Below are 14,851 nucleotides of genomic sequence, written 5' to 3'. Positions count from 1 at the left end.
CATAGCACCTCGCACACTCTTGACTGCATCTAGCCGATCTAGGGTGTAATCATTATTCCATCAGTTGCAAAGGAGAGTTTCTATTGGACAAATTCAGGTATATTAATACCTGTTTTCTTCTGTTTGCTACCGTTTAGGAAACGTTTTTCAACAGAATCGGCGGAATGAATACACCCCTGATTACGCGCAAACAGTTCACTTTCATAGCCACATTCAAACAGCTCATTGTATTCAGTGCTTGACTTTGACTGAAATAGGTGCCGGTACTGTTTGTATTTAGGTGTAGAGCTTTACTCTATAAGAGGAACAGGAGATCAAGCAGTAGAACATTTGAGTTGCCGATACTCAGCTCCGGTGAGCTTCTGCCCAAGTCAAGCATTGGTTGTATTCCTTCTCGCATCTATGTTCTCTTCTCCTCTCACTTTTTCCCTTCGCTTGTGGACTGTGCAAAACACATCAGCTATCTTGACCAGGCGAAAAAACCTTTCCAAGTCAAACCTTCATATCATAACCGCTACACACAGCCTACATCGTGGTCACCATATTAGCTAAGGTAATGTCATAGTCAACATAGCTAATAGAACTAACGCATTAGTAAACTTGCTGCAATCATGCAGTTCAGTGTACTGTCAGTAAGCACTTTAGCAATTAGACCAGCGGGTCCCAGTGGCAATACATTTGTCAAACCAAAAGCTTACCTTGACTTGGAAGAGTTGGAGTGTTGGATAGTCATAGCCAGCTAGCTAACATAGCATTCCTCTGTTTTAGCCAGGTGTTTGAGTAGGCCAAACTAGCTAGCTACATTTGCTACCTAAGTAAGTGAAAGTTAAAAAAGAATATAGCTCTCTCTCTTTCTCTCTCTTTCTCTCTCTTGCTCCTCTTTCATTCTTGAAGAAATTCATTTGTTCAAAACTGTTCAACTATTGTCTTTCTCTCTCTTTGAGTCAACTACTCACTACCCCTTATGCACTGCAGTAGCTTACAGTTAATTCGTTAAGTATTCAGACCCCTTGACTTTTTCCACATTACTGTTACAGCCTTATTCACAAATGTATTCAATTGTGTTTTTTCCTCATCAATCTACACACAAAACCCCATAACGACAAAGATTTTTTTCTCACATTTCTTGCTTATTTATAAAAAATGATAAAACTGAAATATTACATTTACATAAGTATTCAGACCCTTTACTCAGTACTTCACTTTACTCAGTAATCTTCTTGGGTATGGCGGTACAAGCTTGGCACACCTGTACTTGGGAGTTTCTCCCATTCTTCTCTGCATATCCTCTCAAGCTCTGACAGGTTGGATGGGGAGCGTCGCTGCACAGCTATTTTCAGGTCTCTCCAGAGATGTTCGATCAGGTTCAGATCCAGGCTCTGGCTGGGCCACTCAAGGACATTCGGAGACTTGTCCCAAAGCCACTCCTGCGTTGTCTTGGCTGTTTGCTTAGGGTTGTTTGCCTGTTGGAAGGGGAACCTTCGCCCCAGTCTGAAGTCCTGAGCGATTTGGAGCAGGTTTTCATCAAGGTTCTCTCTCTACTTTGATCTGTCCCTCTTTACCTCGATCCTGACTAGTCTCCCAGTCCATGCCGCTGAAAAACATCCCCTCAGCATGATGCCACAACCACGCTTCACAGTAGGGATGGTGCCAGGATTCCTCAAGATGTGACGCTTGGCATTCAGGCCAAAGAGTTCAATCTTGGTTTCATCAGATCAGAGAATTTTGTTTCTCATGGTCTGAAAGTCCTTTAGGTGCCTTTTGGCAAAACTCCAAGCGGTCTGTCATGTGCCTTTTACTGAGGAGTGGCTTCCGTCTGGCCATAAAGGACAGATTGGTGGAGTGCTGCAGAGATGGTTGTCCTTCTGGAAGGTTCTCCCATCTCCACAGAGGAATTCTGGAGCTCTGTCAGAGTGACCATCAAGTTCTTGTTCACCACCCTGACCAAGGCCCTTCTCTCCCGAATGCTCAGTTTGGCAGGGCGGCCAAACTTCTTCCATTTAATAATAATGAAGGCCACTGTGTTCTTGGGGACATTCAATGCTGCAGAGATGTTTTGGTACCCTTTTCCAGATCTATACCTCGACACAATCCTGTCTCGGAGCTCTACTGGCAATTCCTTCGACCTCATGTTTAGTTTTTTTCTCTGACATGCACTGTCAACTGTGAGACCTTGTATAGACAGGTGTGTGACTTTCCAAATCATGTCCAATCAATTGAATTTACCACAGGTGGACTCCAATCAAGTTGTAGAAACATCTTAAGGATGACCAATCGAAACAAGATGCACCTGTGCTCAATTTCGAGTCTCATAGCAAAGGGTCTGAACACTTATGTAAATAAGGTATTTCTGTGTTTTATTTTCAATACATTTGTAAATATTTTGTGTAGATTGATGAGATGTTTTATTTAATCAATTTTAGAATAAGGCTGTAACATAACAAGATGTGAAAAAAGTCAAGGGGTCTGAATACTTTCTGAATGCACGGTCTGCTTTCAGTACTAGATTCATTCTCTGTTCCTTTGATTGGGTGGACAACATGTCAGTTTATGCTGCATGAGCTCTAGGTTGAAGAATGTCATCTGGAAGTTGTCATAATTACTGTGTAAGTCTATGGAAGGGTGTGAGATCCATGAGCCTTCTAGATTTTGTATTGAAGTCAATGCACCAAGAGGATTACGGAAGCAAGCTATACTATTGTGCTACACGACAGAGTGCATGTCGAGGTTACTGTAGACCTTCATTACAAAACAGTGTGTTTTAATCACTTATTTAGTGATATTTTGTATAGTTTTATCTAAAAATGACAACTATTTAAATGTTTATTTTTATGAAAGTAACTGAGGAGGATGGTCCTCCCCTTCCTCTTCTGAGGAGCCTCCACTGAGTCTATGCCCCGATGAATTGAGGCTGTTCTTAGAGTAAAATGGGGGAAGGCGTTCTTAAGGTTTTGTACACTCAGTGTACATCAGTGGTTCACCAATCAGGCCCTAGATGGACTCTGCAATAGTAACAAGGGGTGGTGTGTAAAGAAACCTGTTGTTTTTATGGAGAGTGTTTCTTTGGGACCATCAGGCGATGTCTTAAAAACGGCTTCAGGGACGTCCCCGGAACAAGCTGGGAACTACACAAACATTTCCAAGGGATAAAATATTATCCTAACCCTCAGAAAACTGGACACTGGAAAATTCTTGTAATGTTCCAACATTAATATTGGATATTCTGAGAACATGGCAACCACATTCTGGGTCAATTCTGTCTGACACGAAGGGAATGGTCTATTGAAAGAGTCCTTGCTAATCAATGGAACATAACTATGAAAATATTAGGTCATGACCTAATGAGACTCTTAAGGGAACATTCTCTAAAGTTGTGGTAACTTTTATTGTTAGCAGGGATACTACTCTATCCATAATAATCAATGAATGTAGACTAGCCTACCCGCACAGCCTACCCGCACAGCTTACCCGCCCGCACTGTATCTGTGGGCTGTTGGACCAGAGTCTGCACATTTACTCAACCGTTTCTGTGACAAATCAATCAGTAGAGTTGAAAATGTGATATAAACACATTGAACTTTAGATTTGTATTCAGTTCATGAAAACGTATGCAAAAAAGTACATTTTTGTGTGCACCACGTCATCACGCAATGTTTTTTATTCGTTTGGTGGAAACACCACTGGAAAATATTTTCTTTATGCATATTTTAGAATATTTGCATGAAAATCTATCGGTAATTGGATGGAAACATAGCTACAATCTAGGACCTAAAGGGGTTATTCTGCTGTCCCCATAGGGGAACCCTTTGAAGAAACCATTTTGGTTCCAGGGAGAACTCTTTTGGGTTCCATGTAGAGCCCAAAACCCAAAAGGGTTCAGCCTGGAACCAAAAAGGGTTTTCCAAAGGGTTCTCCTACGGGGAAAGCTGAATAACCTTTTCTTAACCCTTTTTTCTAAGAGTGTTTCCTTATAGTTGCTGATTGAAAATATAATCTACACAGGACCTTCTTTTCAGCAGGTTTGCATGGGTGGGAGTTTCCACTTTCCATAGTGGCATCACAATGCCAATAAACCAATAACAAAGAGTTCCAACCCTTTCTGTCAAAATGACTGCACTGGGCCTTTAATTGGATTCATCATTTATTATATTCATAATTTCCAATATATTAAAGCGTGTTTGAATTTGATTGCATTGAGAGACAGAGACCCACGTTTGGCCCTGTAGGCCACAGGGACAGTTTGCACAATGTTGTCTCCCTGATTGATTTGCAGCCCTTTGAGATTCACAGGAGTGTGTATAAATTAGCACAGCTACTGAAGTATGCCAAGTTAAGTAGCTGTCCTTCAATCAGACTATCAACTTATATCCCTCCATACAACTATGATAGAATTTCTACGAGGACGGGGATATTGTAAATTGAACCAGGGTTTATTGACCTACAGTACTTTCTTAATACAAACAAAGGATTTTATAAAAAAACATTTTCTTGCACAATACATGTTCAGCAGACCCACGTATCGTATGGGATGCCTTTAAATGTGCCTTTAAAGGCCATTCTGTCACAGATTCCCCCAGTACTGCTGCTCATTCCGTTCACCAGCTCCGGAGGTCTACGTCACCTGCCTTTTAGGCGTCACTGAACTGGATCCTTACCACCAACCCCGGACTGTCTTGTCTCATTACGCACACCTGGTTCCCATTCCCCCTGATTAGTATGTGTATGTGTGCCCTCTGTTCCCCATTGTCCTAGTTGATTATTGTTCCATGTCCGTTGGTCTTGTGAGTACCTGTGCTCTGTTGTATCGGCTTGCGTGTTACCGTGGTCTCGTCCCATCTATTGTTGTTACGGGTCTCGTCCTGTGTAGGTTTACACCTCACTCTTTGTTTGGGTTACAGCCCTGTGTTTTATATTTTATATATATATATACACACACACACACGTGTTCGCGTTGGGCTTCGTCCCTGTCATGTTCATGACGTACACTATTTTGGGTAGTGAAAGACATTTTTCGCTCAGACAGAAAGGGGAACTGAAAGTTGACCAGCAACAACATTTGGGACCTAAAAGACATCCTCCATGAGCACCCACTAAATTTGCCCAAGAAGAGGCAAATGAAAGAAAAACCCCCACCAAACTTACGGTGCACCGATTGGTGTCACCTCGTTAGTCAGAATGTATTACATCTATGCTGGTTGGTCATCTCGTTAGTGGGAAGGTGCTGGCCCAGGTGCTATTTTAGAGTTGTTTGCCCAGTGCTCCAGTTGTCTTGAGAAACGTGGAGGGTTGACACCTTTAGTTGGCTAGACAAACAATCCTTTATCTGATCTTCCCTGTTTTGCTCCACTTTTTGGTTTGCCTCCTGTCTAAGTTTGGTGTGGGTTTTTCTTTCATTTGCCTCTTCTTGGGCAAATTTAGTGGGTGCTCATGGTGGATGTCTTTTAGGTCCCAGTTGTTGCTGGTCAACTTTCAGTTCCCCTTTCTGTCTGAGCGAAAAATGTCTTCACTACCCAAAATAGTGTACGTCATGAACATGACAGGGACGAAGTCCAACGCGAACACGTATGTATGTATGTATGTATATGTATGTATATACACATTTTTTGCTAATATCCAACCTCGAAACATAAATGGGAAACCAAAGCCTGTAACAGACACTATTTTTTTTGTTGCTGTAAAGGCCTAGTTACACAGGACAAACTATGGTTGGCAATTGTTTCCTTCTCTCCCTCCTAAGTCTCTGTCTTTCTCTTCTCTGCCTCCCTCAGTCTTTTTCACGGTCTCTCTTTCTCCTATGGTGATCAGTCTGTTGTGATTAGCCTGGGGTGCGTTACCAGTCACCAACACCAATGTAATGATTTTATCAAATGTTTCCAGATGTATTAGTTTACCTCTACATTAGTTTGCAATGATTGACAGTCATTAACACAGAGGACTGGGTTCAGAGGAGCACAGCAGAGTGTGCTACTGAGTTCAAAGCCACAAAGCCGCCGAGCTGCATGGTAAATTTGACATACGTCCATGTGTGCCCAATGAAATTAGGGTAGTAAGTGTGTAATAATGAGCCTGCGGACTCTCACGTATTTGCAGCTGTGGACTATTGAGGATAAAACAGTAGCCGGCCTGAAGGGTTCATAGTTACACAGGCTCTCTGACACATTTGCACACATTGACCCACACATCTTATCTAGGTCATAAAGGCTAAACCAGAGAAATCAAATCAGATAAAATTTGATTTGTCACATGCGCCGAATACAGCAAGTGTAGACTTTACCATGAAATGCTTACTTACAAGCCCTTAACCAACAGTGCAGTTCAAGAAGAAGAAAATATTGACCAAGTAGACTAAAATAAAAAGTAATAATAAAAGTAACACAATTAGAATGACAATAATGAGGCTTTATACAGGGGGCACCGGTACTCAGTCAGTGTGCGGGGAAACAGGCTAGTTGAGGTAATCTGTACATGTAGGTGGGGGCGAAGTGACTATGCATAGGTGACAAACAAACAGCGAGTGTACAAAAGGGAGGGAGGGGGGGGGGGGGTCAATGTAAATTGTCCAGTGGCGATTTTATGAATTGTTCAACAGTCTTATGGCTTGGGGGTAGAAGCTGTTGAGGAGCCTTTTGGTCCTAGACTTGGCGCTCCGGTACCGCTTGTTGTGTGGTAGCAGGGAAAACAGTCTATAACTTGGGTGACTGGAGTCTGACAATTTTATGGGCTTTCCTCTGACACCGCCTATTATATCGGTCCTGGATGGCAGGAAGCTTGGCCCCAGTGATGTTTTGGGCCTTTCGCACTACCCTCTGTAGCGCCTTACGGTCAGATGCCGAGCAGTTGCCAAACCTGGCGGGGATGCAACCGGTCAGGATGCTCTCGATGGTGCAGCTGAATATCCTTTTGAGGATCTGGGGACCCATGCCAAATCTATTCAGTCCCCTGAGGGGAAAAGGTTTTGTCGTGTTCTCTTCATGACTGTTTGGTATGTTTGGACCATGATAGTTTGTTAGTGATGTGGACACCAAGGAACTTGACACTCTTGACCCGCTCCACTACAGCCCAGTTGATGTTAATGGTGGCCTGTTCGCCCCGCCCTTTCCTGTAGTCCACGATCAGCTTCTTAGTCTTGCTCACATTAAGGGAGAGGTTGTTGTCCTGGCACCACACTGCCAGTTCTCTGACCTCCTCCCTATAAGCTGTCTCATCATTGTCGGAAATCAGGCCTACCACTGTTGTCGTCAACAAACTTAATGATGGTGTTGGAGTCATGTTTGGTCACGCAGTCGTGGATGAACAGGGAATACAGGAGGGGACTAAGTACACACCCCTGAGGGACCCCAGTGTTAAGGATCAGCATGGCAGACGTGTTGTTGCCTACTTTTACCACTTGGAGGCGGGCCATCAGGAAGTCCAGGATCTAGTTGCAGAGGGAGGTGTTTAGTCGCAGAGTCCTTAGCTTAGTGATGAGCTTTGTGGACACTATGGTATTGAACGCTGAGTTGTAGTCAATGAACAGCATTCTCACATAGGTGTTCCTTTTGTCCAGGTGAGAAAGGGCAGTGTGGAGTGTGACTGAGATTGCATCATCTTTGGATCTGTTGGGGCAGTATGCGAATTGGAGTGGTCTAGAGTGTCTGGGAAGAGGCTGTTGATGTGAGCCATGACCAGCCTTTCAAAGCACTTCATGGCTACCGACGTGAGTGCCACGGGTCGGTAATCATTTAGGCAGGTTACCTTCGCTTCCTTGGGCACAAGGACTATGGTGGTCTGCTTGATAACATGTAGGTATTAGACTTAAAGAAATTATCCCTTAACGCTGTAACATCGTTCTAGTATCATTATCACAAAGTGCCTGACATCTTTATGACATTAAGAGGGCCCGGGCTGGTCAGTGTGTCGGGGGGCAGAGATTGAAAGACAGAGGAGACATGAGAAGAGATAGATGAGAAGAGAAGCAGTAGAGACAGATGAGATGAAGAAAAGGGAAGTGGTAAATCCAGGAGGGTTAAGTGCCTCTTGGCAGTAATCTGCAGATTTATGGAAGGGTCTCAAAGCCCCCCTAAAACCATGTGGAAGAGTGAGAAAGGTGAAAACGGATGGATAAGTGTGAATCATAAGAGGATGGTGAGAGAAGAGCTCTGACCACCTGTAACATTAAAACAAATACTGTACGTAGGGCCAAGATGTAATGACAAACTACAGTAGGGTGAAAGGATGAGGATGGGGTATCACACACACACACACACACACACACAGATGTACCACCATTACCTGAGACGAGAGTTGATTGATCATACCATGTACATTCCACTCTGGAACAGAACACTAATAAATGATTTATTCTAAAATTATCGCGCTTAGCAGAGCCACCACACTTTCCATACAAGTCGTAACGTTTTATCACAGACCAGGACAGCGTGATGAGGGAAATATAACAATGACTCAGTTGGAATCAAGCATCTCTTGACTCGTATTTCTTTGGACTTTTTCCTAAGTAGGCACTTTTCCCTTACCACCATTTCCTCAGCTGGTTCTTGTGGGGTTTAGGTCTGGGGTGCTACTTAGAACTCTGTGAAAATGTATTGTACATCTATAGAAGTATTCATGGGTTGCACTTCCGTCACTCGGTCACGTTGTTGCCATTGTTATCAACGTTCTACAGACGCCATTACCATATTGATGCTCAAAACTAGGCTGGGGAGTGATGACTTTCACGCTTTCAAGCTACAGTAATGCACTTTAGACCAAATTTTCATCAGCGCCCAATGTGAGGATGCATTGAGTAGAATGATTAGTTGAGCATCAAACATAGAACAAAACAATATTGTGACGCAACCTGCAATCCATGAATATGTGTTTGCTATATAAATCCAATTTGATTCCATTTAATCAATCCCACTTAGGGACTGTTATATTACTGGGTTATATTACCCCACAAGACTCATCTTCACAATATGAAGGGAGGCAGGAGTAGGGATGGAAGGAGAGAGGGATAGGGTGAAGGGTTTGTTCATCATCCGTGGAATGTTTTGCTCTTCACTGCTCAACCCTTTGACCCTTCAGTTTCTACAGTACCTCTGATTCAGGATCAAAGGGTTAGACACCAAGGGGGAATAGGATATAGGTAAGTTCAATGCTGACCGCAGACCTATATTCCCTTCACTGTGTATCAATTTAAAATTGTAATGGCATATGTGGTAATATTACAGAGGGTTACTACTGTGTGTGTGTGTGTGTGTGTGTGTGCCAGTCCATAAAGATGATTTAACTGAGAGCAGCGCCAATCTGTTAGCACAGATTTAGTGCTTAACAGCTCAACTGACTAACAGCTACCAGTTCCTTTCCATGAGCTAATGCAATCTCGATCTAATTTCAAAAGTCACTGTAAAATACCACGCAGTAAAGCACACACACAAGCGTACATGCGCACACACACGTGCACGCACACACACACACACAAGCACACATGCACGCACACACACGCACACAGACGGTGACGTCGTAAGATGATGAACTTAATTGGGGCCATACTTGCGAACATTAGAAACAGTTGAAACAGTTTCTCTGTCTCAAAATGTGAATCGGCCAATTAAAATCTTTGATTTTCTTGCACATGATAGAACGCTACATGATAGAACGCTACATTTATCTGTTCCCATCAGATAACCTGGCACACGTTAGCCCTATGCTAAACCCTTGAACAAAATTCCACATCTACCTATCAAAGATCTTAAACTTCATATCCACCAACCAATCGCAGTCCTTAAAATAAGTCAACCCTTGCCATCAGAGGGATATTTTAAAAAGGGCCAATAGAGCCGTTTTTATCTCAATATCAAATTTTTTTTTTTTTTTTTTTTTAACTCTGTTTATTAAGTTTTGAACATACACACACACAGACAAGACAAAGCAATATAAATAATATACTCAACTAGAAAAAAAATACAAATAAAAATACAACTAAAAAAATAGCTTTAAAGATACCATACTTTAGACAAGTTAAACACACCGGGCAGAAGGCTACAGAGGTTAAAGGGCAATCTATAGTACAGGGACAGGGCAAACATCTCACCATTGTTCCTGTAAACAGTCAAGGGATAAGGGTGGAGAAATGCAACCACTCACAGAGAGTCATGGCCACAGACCGACCATCCACTGGACAAAAAAAAAAGTTTACAATGCTTTAAAATAAATTTAAAAAAATGATTATTCATGTAGGCGTGAACAAAATGTAAGAATAACTGGGAAAAACAAGCTCACACTTCAGTCTCTGCCTGGGCAAGATGAACAAGGCATCTGCGGACCACAATCAATAAGCATATGGATCTTAATGCCCCCCCCCCCCCCCCAGCAAAAACACAGAGAAACTCCTCCAACCCTTAAGTCACAGACTTATTTTAGTATTAATTGGAATGCCATCAGAGGATGGACTGTTTAAAGTAAGACCGGAATGGAGCCCAAGCCTCATCAAACAGTTTGGGGTTCCCACGTGAATTGAATTACATTTTTTCTAGTTTCAGAGAGCACAACACATCCCTCACCCAATATTTATAAGATGGGGGAGCTGCCATCTTCCAGTTCTGTAGTATTAGCCGTCTAGCTAAAAGAGTTGTATAAGCAACAGTGTCCGACTGGATTCTTGATAGGGGGGTACCCATGGGCAGTACTCCAAAAAGGGCTGTAAGGGGAGACGGATCTATAACAGTGTCATATATATCAGAGAAACATTTAAATATTAATTCCCAGAAACCTGACAGTTTGACAGCCCCAAAACATATGGAACAGTGTGGCTGGTTCCACCTTACATCTGACACAGGTAGGATCAAAATCAGAGAATATTCTTCCAAGTTTGGCCCCCGACCAGTGGATACGGTGAACCACCTTGAATTGAATGAGGCTGTGTCTAGTGCTAAAAGAGGACGAGTGCACCCTGTGCAGCACAGATTCCCAGGCGTCTTCCCCAAGTTCCTCCCCCAAATCCTTTTCCCATCGAGTCTTTAAAGGCACCAAAGAAGGGTTCTGTAAGTCATGAATGATTGCATATACATCTGAAATTGCGCCCCTAGGAAGCTTGTTCAGCTCCAAGATGCTCTCTATAGCTGTATTCGCAGGCCTATTGGGAAATCCAGGTGTGTTAACCCTGACAAAGTTTCTAGTCTGGAGATAGCGGAAAAAGTGGGATTGGGGGAGATTGAACTTGTCCTGCAGCTGAGAAAAAGAGGAAAATGTACCATCAAAGAATAATTGGGCTAGTGAGGAGAGGCCTAGTGAGTGCCAAATGCCAAAAGCACCATCATTCAAAGATGGAGGAAATAAAATGTTCTGATTAATTGGGCCTGATAGAGAAAAGCCTCGGAGGCTAAAGGCTAAACGGAACTGATTCCAAATTTTAAGAGACTGCTTTACAATTGGGTTGGCACAACTTTTGCCTAGGGACACTGGGAGAGACGAGCACAGCACAGAGGAAAGTGCTGCAGGTTTACACGATTCAGACTACATCTGGACCCAGAGTGGTCTAGGGCCAGTAGGATCAGTCTGCAGCCAGTACAGAACGGCTCTAAAATTTGCAGCCCAGTAGTATGTCTGAAAATTTGGTAGAGCTAAACCCCCCAATGACCTAGGCTTCTGTAAATGTTTTCTACCAATCCGTGGTACCTTGCCATCCCAAATAAAATGCATGAATGTTTGATCCAGTGAAATAAAAAAAGATTTTGGAATAAAAATGGGTAAACATTGAAATAAATATAAAAATTTGGGCAACACATTCATTTTAATGACATTAATCCTTCCGATAAGAGAAAGAGGTAGCAAATTCAAAAAAGTAAAAGATTGTTTCAAACTGTCTGCTAGAGCAACAAAGTTTTCCTGAAACAAATTTGAATATTTCCTTGTCACTTTTACTCCCAAGTAGGTGAATTGATCCCGGACAATCCTAAACTGAGAACTTGTGAAAGAGCACTTTAAAGCAGCCTTGTTTACCGGAAAAAGCTCACTCTTGCCTAGATTCAGCTTGTACCCTGAGATTGATCCAAACTTTTTAAGAACAGATAAGGCACGTGGCATTAAGGTATCAGAGTTAGAGATAAACAAAAGGAGGTCGTCAGCATATAGCGAGACTTTCTGCTCTAAGCCCGTCCTGGTTATACCTTGAATGGCATCATTAGAGCGTAATGCAATGGTGAGAGGCTCGATTGCCAAAGCAAACAACAAGGGGGAGAGTGGGCAACCCTGTCTGGATCCGCGGTGCAAGGGAAAATAGTCAGAGGACAAGTTATTAGTCCGTACCGAAGCCATGGGGGAAAAATAAAGAATCTTTATCCACGCAATGAATTTGGGGCCAAAGCCAAATCTATAAAGGGCAGCTGTTAGGTAATCCCACTCAATGCGGTCAAACGCTTTTTCGGCATCAAGTGAGACCACCACCTCCGGGACCTCCGACGCTGGGGAGTACAGTATATTCATAAGGCGCCTAATATTGAAAAATAAATGCCTATTTCTCACAAAGCCAGTCTGGTCAGAGTGTATTACTTGGTGCAGCAAGCCTTCCATACGGATGGCTAAAAGCTTAGCTAGGATTTTGTAATCACAGTTTAAAAGCGAGATTGGGCGATAGGATCCACATTCCAGGGGGTCTTTGTTTTTTTTTAGTAGTAATGAAATTGAAGCCTGATAAAGACTAGGCGGCAGCTTTGAAGTATTGAGGCACTCTGCAAATAGTCGGGACAAGAATGGGCAAAGCAGACCAGAAAACGTCCTGTAAAATTTGGTTGGAAAACCGTCCGGACCCGGTGATTTACCACTTTTCATTGCGGACACTGCTGTTGCAATCTCCTCAAGCGTAAATTCTTCTTCTAGACAGTCATGGGAGTCTGTATCAATTGAAGGCATATTCAAGCCATTAAAGAAGGAGTCAATCAGCAAAGGGTCTTGAGTGGATTCAGAGGTGTATAGCGCAGAGTAAAATAGTTTAAATTGATCATTGATCTCTTTATGTATAACTGTGGTGGCACCAGACGGGGTCCTTATTTGTGGGATTAGCAGTGAGGCCTCAGATTTACGGATCTGATGTGCACAAGGAGTTTACTGGCCTTGTCGCCTTGTTCATAGACTTTGTATCGAGCTCGCAAGAGTAACTGTTCAGCTTGCCTGGTAGAATCACTTACTGTGATTTGTTTTCAACTAAAATTGTAATGTAGAAACAAAAATAGATTCTTAGCAAAGGGCAATTTTTCTTGAGCAAGAACTTTGTGAGGACTGTCTGGGAGTGGTCTGAGTGGGGAGGGGAAGACAACGTTTTTATTATGGTTCCACCTGTCACCAGAGGGCGACAGAGACCATCCTAGAGACATTAACGACACTCAGGTGTGTCCTATTTACTCATTATGATTTCCCTGTTAAAAGAGGTGTGTTTTCTGTTGTCCTTTGCTGAATCTTGATTTATGTGCTGTGTGCGTTTTGTCTCCTGAGGGAGTTTTTGAGATTTTGTGTTTGTGTTACTGTGATCCTTACGTTACCATTTCTCAGTATTATCCTTAACCGCGGATTCCTCGTCTCTTCTCTGCACCTGCATCCATCCTCACCATGTCACACTTATTGGTCTATTAACTAATTTACCACATGGTGATGTTACCATGGAAGGCCAAAACTCCATCCCACCAAAACATTTCAGGCGGTCTTTTTGAACAGCTCTTACAATAAAAGGCTATTCTCATAATTTTCACAGTTTTATTACAACCTCATAGTGTGTACATATACAGTAACAATCAAACGTTTGGACACACCTACTCATTCCAGGGGCGTTCTTTATTTTTACTATTTTTTACATTGCAGAATAATAGAGAAGACATCAAAAATATGAAATAACACATATGGAATCCATGTATTAGCCAAGAAAGTGATAAACAAATCCAAAATATATTTTATATCTGAGATTATTCAAAGTAATCACCCTTTGCCTTGACATCACCATGTCATGCCCTGATCTGTTTCACCTTTCCTTGTGCTTGTCTCCATCCCCTCCAGGTGTCGCCCATCTTCCCCACTTAACCTCAGGGCATTTATACCCGTGTTTTCTGTCTGTCTATACCAGTTCATCTTGTTTGTCAAGCTTACCAGCAGTTGTCCTGTCAGCTACTGTCTTTTCCCAGCCTCTCTTTTTCTCGTCCTCCTGCTTTTTGACCCTTCCCTGTACCCGGCCGCCTGACCCCTCTGCCTGACCCTGAGCCTGCTTACCGTCCTGTACCTTTGCACCACATCTCGATTAGTGAACTTTGCCTGTCGCTGAGCCTGCCTGCCGTCCTATACCTTTGCTCCTACTCTGAATTATCGACCCTTGACCTGTCGTTTGCCTGCCCCTGTTGTTACAATAAACATGGTTACTTCACACAGTCTGCACTTGGGTCTTACCTTGATGCCTGATAGTAAGAACTGGCCATGACTGACCCAGCAGACTTGACCAGCTCCGCAATGCCATCTCCTCCTAAGGAGCCACCATTGGTAGACATGAGGAGTTGCTTCGCAGTCTGATGGAAGGGTTCCAGGCCGTGGCCGAATGTCACGGCATAGCCTTGGACGCATTGTGGGAGCAATTCTGTGGGTTGCATACTAGGCAGCCTACCATGACGGTAACCTCCCAGCCCCTCTGTAACCTGGCTGGTAGCTTAGCCGTCACCCCTGTTTCCCATGAACCCCGCTTACCTCCCCAGGAGTGCTACGATGGAGATTCCAGAACCGGCCGGGCCTTTCTCTCTCAGTGCTCCCTCGTTTTCGAGCTGCATCTGTTTTCATTCCCCTCGGACCGCTCGAAGATAGCGTACATTATTACGCTGATGTCCGGGAGGGTATTCACCCG

At 43.2% G+C, this 14,851-nt stretch overlaps 1 pseudogene; it reads right to left on the bottom strand.

Annotated features, from left to right (window-relative positions):
* LOC149973024 (uncharacterized) overlaps nucleotides 1-14,603 on the bottom strand; it is a 53,757-nt pseudogene extending 39,154 nt beyond the window's left edge.
* Between the last annotated feature and the right edge of the window lie 248 nt (nucleotides 14,604-14,851).

The sequence above is a fragment of the Oncorhynchus mykiss genome, chromosome 21, assembly GCF_057628025.1.
Source record: "Oncorhynchus mykiss isolate SJ-2025 chromosome 21, ASM5762802v1, whole genome shotgun sequence".
Classification (NCBI taxonomy): domain Eukaryota; kingdom Metazoa; phylum Chordata; class Actinopteri; order Salmoniformes; family Salmonidae; genus Oncorhynchus; species Oncorhynchus mykiss.
This window is presented reverse-complemented; position numbering and strand designations above follow the sequence as displayed.